At 44.2% G+C, this 9396-nt stretch overlaps 1 protein-coding gene across 4 annotated transcripts in view; it reads right to left on the reverse strand.

The window, feature by feature from the left end:
• LOC130576445 (uncharacterized) overlaps nucleotides 1-9396 on the reverse strand; it is a 56313-nt gene that overhangs the window by 16416 nt on the left and 30501 nt on the right. The window lies entirely within an intron of this gene.

The raw sequence follows: 9396 nt of genomic DNA on the forward strand, positions 1-9396 counted from the left end.
CAAAACAAAAAAGGTAAAAGCACCTGCCTGTAGTCCTAAATCTCTTGGGCCTATACTGCAAGAGTTATTAAAGTTGTCATAACATGAACCACACAACTTAGCAAACAGGATATACTCGAACCAGCAATTATTATGGGAAATTACAGAAATARATGGAGAGTTGAAGTTTTATCCCAGTTTTGAGGCAGTGTTTTGAAAGCTGGCAAGTGAATAAAATCATTCTTTCCCCTCAAAAAATTGTCAAAAAACAACTCCCAAGTGGAAAAACAAGGCTCCAAGAGAACAGTTCTTCCATTTAAAAAAAYACTTCAATTACATTTTTCATACTGAAAAACCTGGTGAGGGAATCAAGTCAGGAAGAAACTTCTCCATCAGCTTTTGAAAGAAAKAAAAGATTTTCCTAGCCTCTGTTTTTAACACTTCTCCAGTTGGAAAGCTGTGTGAAATATGGGAAAACACACCCCACACTCAGATSCTTTCACAAAGGAACTGAAGTGTTTTTCAGATTAAGTTCTTAAAGAAGACCTGTAGAAAGGCATCCCACCCTTTTACCAAGATGAGTGGTAAATAATGAGACTTTTCTATTTTCTCTCTTTTTGTTTGTTGTCTTCCTGCTTTCTCTAGCACAAAGCAAGATAAAAACAACACAGTACAGAGGCTTGGAATCTCAAAAAGCTTAAAAAATCCAAAACATACACACAACCTCCAAAACAATTCAGAAGAAAAACCACCACTCGAAAACCAAAGACAGTGCTTAGGTGAAAGTATTTATTTTTTTTTCCAGTAGAAAGCACTGCTGGGATGCAGGAAGAAGTCCCATTCCTCCACCACCCTCTGTCACTCTACATCCCATAAGCACATATTTGCAGTCCCAATCCACATTACTGCCCAAAACTTGGAGAGAGAGTTAGAGATCCACCCAGCATTTCTACACACATCAACCTCTTTGATCTAAAATCCAGAACTTGGCACACTCACATCCCACTCTGAAACTTTCACATGAGTAGTTTAGGGGTCAAAGACAGTGTATGTCACTACCCAAGCATGCATGGGGAAGAAGGGAGGTGCTGCAAGAATTTTGAACTTTTCCTGTTAATCCTTCAGCAGGTGAATCCTAATGCTGTCTCCATTATTCAGAAGGCTCAACAGTAGCCATGACTGATGGCTCAGTCCCCAGGTCTGACCTGGAGCACAGCACCAAGGTGTCTGACCTAAAAGGACCCTTTGCACAAACCAGGGAGGAGACAAAGGGAAATGCTGAACTGAACTAGCCCATTCCTAGGCTGTCCAATTAAACAAGTGATCCTCTGGGAGTTCCTATAAAATATCTCAGGACTCTGCTCCCAGCCAGGCTGCAAGGCAGCCACTGGCATTTACTGTGAARTCAGTGCCTTTCTTAAGACCCCCACAAGCACAGTGAAACAGACTGAGAAGGAAGGAGACCTCGGTAGGGCTGACAAAACCCAGGATGCAAGGAAGGGCAAAATGAGGAGCTGTGAGGTCTTGCAATCTTGTGGTCTTTCCTTAAGCTCCTCTTCCAGCTGCTAGGAAATGCTGGGTGGTGGGAATGAGGAAGGGTAGACTAGACAGCTCAAGCCACAAGTTCACTGGTGGGATAAAATGTGTGAAATGCAGTCAGGTTGAGCAAGGAAAGTGAGAATCAGAACTCATGATTTTGAGCCCCATCCTTTAGAGCAAGAAAGGAATGTTACAGCAGAACATACCCTGCTGCACCCCATACAAGCTGTATGACTTTGGGTGAGAACCTCAGCTTCTCCAGGCTGTTGTAAAGCTGAGCTTTACAGTCATACTCSGCTGAACACCAGGGATGAAGTGAGYTTGTGACACTTCTGCACTGCCTCAGTAGCACCACTGAATCCTCTGCTGGAAGGGGGAAAACAGAACTCTGCTGGCCAGGGAGCAGTTACAACACCTTCCAGTACAATCCAGTGGGATGAAATGCCTAGCATGGTCACACCCACAGGTCCCCCAATGACCTCATCAGGGTGCAACAAAAGACATGATTTGCCAGMTAAAATCAGCAGGGGCAGCAACCTATTTACCCATATTAGCCTTCTGTTAAAACATATAGGGACATCCAACAGAGACAGAAACTACAAGATGGTACCAAAGACTGAATGARAAATTTGAACTAGGCTGTAGGCAGATGGACAAACAGCCAGACTCTTCCAAGACAAATTCAAGTGTTCAGCTGTATCCCAAGTCCTACATTTCYAGCAGAAAACAGAAGTGCTCTTTTAGTGATGCTGTTGTGACAAGCTTTACTTACATGAGAATCATACCACTATCTATGCCACTGCCACAGACTGCAGAGCTTGCATGGAGCAGCAAGAGCAAGATGCCCTGCATAACAATTCTTGTTCCTCTAGTGTTTCCTCTTTGCTCCTGGTGCTCCTCTTGATGGACTTAGTAGAAAAGTAAAAACATGACATCCCCTCATCCATAGGCTGTTAAACTGGAGCACAAACCTCAGCACAGGAATCTCCCTGGAATCATCACATTCTCCTATTTCCACTCACTCTGAAAGCAGAGCRAGACCACTTGTGCTGCACTCTTACAGCTTCCACGTCCCACATCACAGTAAGATCCAAAACAGAGAGAGGGAGAGAGAAAGGGAGCCACATGATCCCACAGCTGCGAATGAATACATGGAAGGCCAGTTATCAAATGTTATTCTGTTTAATCAAAGTGCTTCCACCTCACTTGCAGCCACACAGTAAAGCCATACTTTAGAAAAAGTAAGTCAAGCCACCTTTGAATGGTTTTCCATCCCTCAGTTTTCCCTTTCCTTGGCAAACCTGAGTGCAGACTTTTGGACAGGGAAGCTAAAATGCAGTGCTGCCTAGCAACAGCCAGGGACTTTCCACAGCAGCCTCTCCTCATCCTCCCTCTGGAGACCTCCACGTCACAATCCAACCACGAGATGCAGCAACTCATTAACTCYTATTTACACAGACACAAGGCAGAGCTGAAATAACATTTATTTGGCTACATGACTTGCAGTAGCCTAAAGCAGGGGAAAAGGCCTGTAAGAAAGGTGACATATTCGGTTTAGTAACCCTGGGATCATTCCTAACTACTAGACCAATGAGAAAGTACAGTTTTATTTCCTCAAGCTATTTTCTAGGAGTTATGACAAAGAGCAGAACAGAGATTTGTCAAAGGCCTTGGAGAATATTAGTAGCAGAACTGAGAATAAAACCATAGGGTCTGGTTTCCAAAACTTTCTTCCACCTGCAGAAAATGGAAGAAAAAGAGGCAGCATCCCTATTTCAATTAAAAAGTCTTTCCTGCTCGTCTCTGACAGAAATGTTGGCATCAGAGCTGAGACACACAGCTTGGGAGCACTATTATTTGCATGAAGGGAAATTTGTTTTGCTATCTACTGTGACTTCTACCTAAAAGGAGGAAATGACATGCCTAGGAAATGTTAGTCTTTTTGAAGACACGAGAGTTATGCCTACCTCTAAAAGTAAGGCTGAATTGAAACATTTKAGGGTTAACCATCAAGGAAACAGCAAAATCAGTACAGCCCGAGAACCCGCCCATGAATCTYGCCTCTTGTCATAACCCAGAAACTCCCTCAGTCCTGGGCCTAGATTCAAAAGAAAGTAGCAGGGACTGGAAATAACAGAATGCAATGTGGTAATGAAGCCCTAATCTGCCACACGTGTGGCTTTGCTGTGATTACTGCCACATCAAAATACCACCATTAGAGCAGAGATGAGCCACCAGCCCTGCTTCTCTTGGAGCACAGCTCTCCAGTGCAGCTTTGCTTCAAGAGGGGTCCCCACCTCCTCAAGCAGCAGTGCTCCAAGTCCTCTAACCCTGACTTGAGCACTTCTGAACTAACCCAGAAGGAAATAGTGAATGCCTGCATTTGCTTATGCACAATACCTATCATAGAACTATTCCATACAAACTGCACCATCCTAATGACTGAAATACATATTAACAATCATAAACAGGCACTCTTAATGCAAGATCACTCTAGGAATAGTGATATATCCCCAAGACGAATGAATATGTCACATTGCTGCAACAGCTCAAAACTAAGAATRTAAAACTGTCAATGCACAGAGTTAAAGACAGGCCTCACAACTTAATTTTCAAATGTTTAAGAGTTTGAACAAACTCTTAAGCCAGCATACAATGCAAAGTATTTTGTATTAATATATAATAACGAACACTTTTCATCTTACATCTGTTTTTTATATACACATTTCRGGTTGTAGAATAGTTTCATTTTCACTACCTCTACAGGACAAAGCAATTATTTTGTCCATTAGTGCTTGGGGTGGTGGGACAGGGTGTTAACCACTAATATTTAGTTGATTTTGTTATCTGGTCATAGTTTTAAACCAAAGGGCCTGTCCAGATTTGGAAGCAGTTTAACTATTACCATTTTTTTTCACACCAGTTTAGTCTATTCCATGCAAGAGAGCACAGGAACTCTCAGTTTCTCAACATAACTCATCATTTAAGGACACACTTCAAATGCTACCTACTGATACACCATCAGCTTGTTACAATTTAAGAATATTGCAGGGATTTTCACTTGCTTAATGAAAGAGATTTCAAATTTAAAAATAAATAAATAAATAAATAAACAAATCTGTATTCAGGAGCTGTGCTGTAACTTGAACATCAAGCAGGCCAGAAGTCTGCCTTTCTTTAGTTTTGCTCATGACCATCCACAAGACAAGTGCACTTTAAAGGCATGGACATTTCTGTTTCTTGTCAACATCTTACAGCCCTTGACAGAGAGCTTTAAAGTGTAAACAGTCCAAGTTTTCAGAAAAAGCCTCCTCAGCTCTATAACCCCTGTTTTACTTCCATGCTGTTAACCCTACCAGCCAGCTTCCCAGTTGTCCACAGTCTTCCAGGAATGAGCAGGCAGACCAAGCTTGAATGTCTAGCACAGAAACAGAGAAACAGACTGATGAGGTTGCTTGGTTTGTTCAAAAAAAAAAAGAAAGAAAAAAAAAGAAAAAAAAGAACTGAAAGAAGAAACAGTACAATGTGGGGAGAAATTGTACTCTAAGTCACAGCACAGGCTGAATTAAAGGAAGGAGATCCACTACCCACAAAGGCAGTGATTCCACAGGCCAGGTGTGAAATTCTGGCAAGGCCCCAGAGCTCTGAAGCTTTTAGTGTTTTCCCAGCCCAACACTCCATGCACCTTCAGGCTTAAACATCACAGCCCTCTGCTYTAGAGAAATCTTCCACCCAGGAGAGCAGTGCTTCATGCCCACGTGGCAGGGCATGAGGGAGCAGGGCCACGGTTCCTGTCTTTTTGCCAACACAATGATGTGCTTTCTGCAACAGGCAAAGCCAGGTCTGCCCTCCCAATCAGTTTAGGAGAAAAACAAGCAAAAAAAAAGTTAAAGCTATTTTGTAGCTTGACTTTGGACTGGGTTTTTTAATTCCTTGGCACTGAGTAGTGCTGCTAGGACACGGGCATCACCTCTTAGCCCTGCAATACAAAAACTGCACAGAAAAAAAAGTCAGTCCCGGGCTCCTCCTTACTGCTTTTAAGCTGAAGCAACTGCAGCTGACACTAAGGCCCATCCAGGCTCAGGCTCCCAGGCACACGTGACTTAAACTGGCAGACAAACTAGGGGGCCAAGCCTTCCTAGCAGTCACCTGAGGGAACTCTGCATTTACATCACCAGGGATGCCCTGTGCCAGGGGAACACCCACTGTCTGGACCCAGGGGTGCAAGGCCACTATCCAGTGCACCCATGTGCCAGATGCAGACACAAGCTCCCTGCCCAGCCCCTGAAGCAGCACAGCAATAGGAACGCTATAGCTCAGCCAYGGTTTAAATCACAATTATCATCAGTCACAGTCTCCACGCTTCTCCATCAGAAGTCAAACAGCCTCACAGCACTTGAAAATACAGGCTTACTCACATGGTTTGGCCAACAGTCCTATCCTGAAAAAACAAACCCCAGCATTCAAACACTAAGCTGTGGTGATACGGTGGAACATCCTGAAAAGCCTCTGAACTCTTTTGAAAGTTATTTCTAGTTAATATTCAGTTGAATAAGTAATTCATGCTTTTTTGCCACATTTATCCTCAGTCCATCTGAAGTTCCTTCAAAACATCAACATTTGGTCTCTTAACATTGTCAAAAAGGGATCCTATCCCTATCAAGATGGGACTCCCAGCACCTCTGCAGCAAAGGCCAAAAATCCACAGCCTCCTCATAGTGCAAAACACTCACAGCTTAGTGCATCTGGACAAGGCAGCAGAGGAAATGCTGATTATTGAGCGACCACTGAGAACAAATTCATATTTTAAAAAAGCCAGGCAAGGGCTTACAAAAAAAAAAAAAAAAAAAAAAAAAAAGCTAATGCAAGGACTTGAGCAGGATCACACACTCGGCAAACAGTGGAGCATGAAAACCAAAACAAAATAATTCCTGTGCTCGCCAAAATCCCTTCCAACAAGGTATCAATCACCTCATTTTGTGCACTACTAGAAGGGGCTCAGCTACCACTGCTGAAGAGAAATGTGTGAGAGCCTACAGCAAATATAAACCGGCAGAACAGCAAGTCGGTCTCACCAGTAACTGCTCTCTAAATAAGCACAGCCCAGTCAGACCCCAGTCCAGAAAGGCAATGTGCAAGTGATCACTGCAGAGTGGCACCCCGTTGCTGGGTCTGGCCAATGCCCACTACAGAAGAGAGGGAGCTGAAGTCTGGCCAGCAAGGTCTGTCACCTGGCAGAGCATCTGAGCTCCCACTATTCCCAAGRCCCAGAGAACAGATTAAATTATTCAAATTACAGACTGCTTTCTGAAGTTCTCCCTGCATGTCACGCTAGAGCCACAGCTAACATAAACACAGCTACCTACTCACACAGTTGTGGTCTAAGCAAACACTGTCTGCCTGTCTGTAGGTGTCTGGTTTTCTACTGCTCCTCTGTCTCCTTTGTGGCATACATACAGTTTCCAGATACACTCTGGGTGTGTACAGAAGCACTGTCCCTTTAGAAGGAGATAAAACAAGCCATATTTGCCCTGGCACTTTTACCACTAGCCCTTTGATTAGACTTTGGGGACGGAGGAAGTGAACACTCCCTGTGGAGCATCTCTGGCTTGGCAGCCACTTTCCCTGCTGGTCTGGCAGAGTCTGAGTCTGCTGATCGGCAGGGTACATCAGATGGTTCATCTATTCACTCCATGCCAACCCCAAATCCCTCACTGAGTTTTCTTTGAGGCCTGGAAAAAAATGCAAAGCTCCATTTGTGCAGGAAACAGACCTGACCAAAAACTCCAGCACCTGTGGAGTAACAAAAACATACAGAAAGGGCAGGATTCATTAATTCCCTATCACTCATCTGCACATGCCAAAGCTACTGAAGTTCAAATGCTGGGCTTGCCCCTCCTGCTTACTGCAGTCTGTGAAGGGAGGAAGGGTGCAAAGGGACAGGGGGATCTAGTTTCACAGCTGGCAGGCATGGTAGCAGCTCCTGAGAAAAAGCTTACAAAGCTTTTAATTCAGGGCTGCCAACGTGACTGTTTCCTCCCTTGATTCCCAGCCTTGGCTCCAAAGCTGTCCACAGGGAATGTCCAGTCTAGTCTAACATATCATCTGATGTCTCTATAGTTTATCTCACTCCTGAATGAAGCGTTGGCTTGGACATGATTCCAAAGGCCTCCCTCCCCATGGACTTGTGCCTCAGGCACAGCAAGGGCAGAAGGCACTGCCTCCTGCAGCTTTATCCTACTGCCCTCAGCATTGCTGCTGCAGCACACGGGAGATGGCAGAGCTGGCGGCTTGAAACAAGCAGCCCCAACCATTTGCTGTTTAAATGCTGTCCCCAAGTGCACCAAGAAGAGATTAAGACATCARTGCAAATCAGGCAATAGAGGAAACACAGTTCCCTTTAAGCAGGGAGATACAGAGAACTCTGAAAGCCACACAGCTGTATATCCTGGGAAAGAAGAAGAAAAATMCTAAAATCACTGAAAGGCATGGACTCTTGTCAGCTGTGATGTTACAGAGACATGGAGGGGAAGAGAATCCATATGGCTGCTCCAAACCCAGAGTRCACAGGGCCAAAAGTGTGTGCCTTTATGTCCCCTTGGGTAGCTGTAAAAACTACAAGACAGTCCAAATGCTCTGTGCAAGCCACAGGGCCTCATGCACACCAGCCACAAAGTGAAGAGCCAAGCATGTGGAATACCAGATTTCCAGAAGAGACTGCATGCTCACACAGGTTTGCCACATGAAAGGATAGCTGTACACACGKATGGCAAAAGGAGGAAATAGACCAAAACAATCAGCTTAAAATGGCTTCAAGTMTAGATTTTTAAGCAAATTTCTTTGTTTTTGACTCAACTAGAACATTTCAGACACTCATAGGAAGCATTTATGTTTAAAAGTAAAAAATCTTAGACCTGAATGCCTGTTTGTCAGCCCAAAACCCTGCCCTRAAGTTAGCACAAGGAACTTTTCAGGAGGTATAAAATCCATACAGTATCTACCTAATCCATCACAAAAAACAGGCAATGGAGATCAGTGGGTTTCTTTGAGGAGAACCTGGAATACGCACCTTCTCATCAGATTTTCAGCCAGAAGACTGGTCTTAGCAGAGCTTCTCAAAAATAGGGCAACATGGGGGATACTCCTTGTGTTAAAAGGATAGGATTTGTCAGTGGTCTGGATCTTCACAACAGGAACTTCAAAAGGTGGCTCTGAATTGCCTCCCACACTCTCCAGCTGAGTGCAAAGGACATTACCCTGCAGGAACCCTTKCCTTGGGTTCATCTGGTGCTGCTGGGAGCACTCACAGATGGARCTTTAAGCAGAAAACACATCAGGTCACGTCTTCAGACAAGAGCTTGGATTTGCGGACAGTGAGGAAACTTTGAAAAAGCCAAATGCAGACTGACTACATAAACAGCTTTGGAAAGCCAAAACAAGCCTCTTWAAAATGTCCCAAGCCACGGGGCTTACTTGGGCTCTGAACAAAGGGCAACAGAGTCCCCCTCCTTTGTCTCCCAAGACACACACATGTATCATGTCTGCACAACCTTGCAAAATATTTGAGCATATTCTCCTTTCACATAACTATGCCTGTCTGGGAAATCTCATGTGTTTGCATGAGCACATGAAAATGAACAAATATTGTATTAGAAACTGGAGACCAGAAGGTGACGAACAAACCTGAGATACCATTTTTTGCCTACAAATAGACACCCATGAAGTGGGAGTAGTACAAAACTAATCATCACAGAGAGAAATGAGGACAGAAGCCAACTGTTCCCACATTCCCCATCCAATCACCACTTGTCCCCCTGCTCCAGAGAACTTCACTTACATGTTAGTGACAAGGGAACATGCTAGAGCAGCTAGCCAGCT

The sequence above is a fragment of the Malurus melanocephalus genome, unplaced genomic scaffold, assembly GCF_030028575.1.
Source record: "Malurus melanocephalus ecotype Western Australia unplaced genomic scaffold, MMel_1.1 scaffold_5, whole genome shotgun sequence".
Taxonomy (NCBI): Eukaryota; Metazoa; Chordata; class Aves; order Passeriformes; family Maluridae; genus Malurus; species Malurus melanocephalus.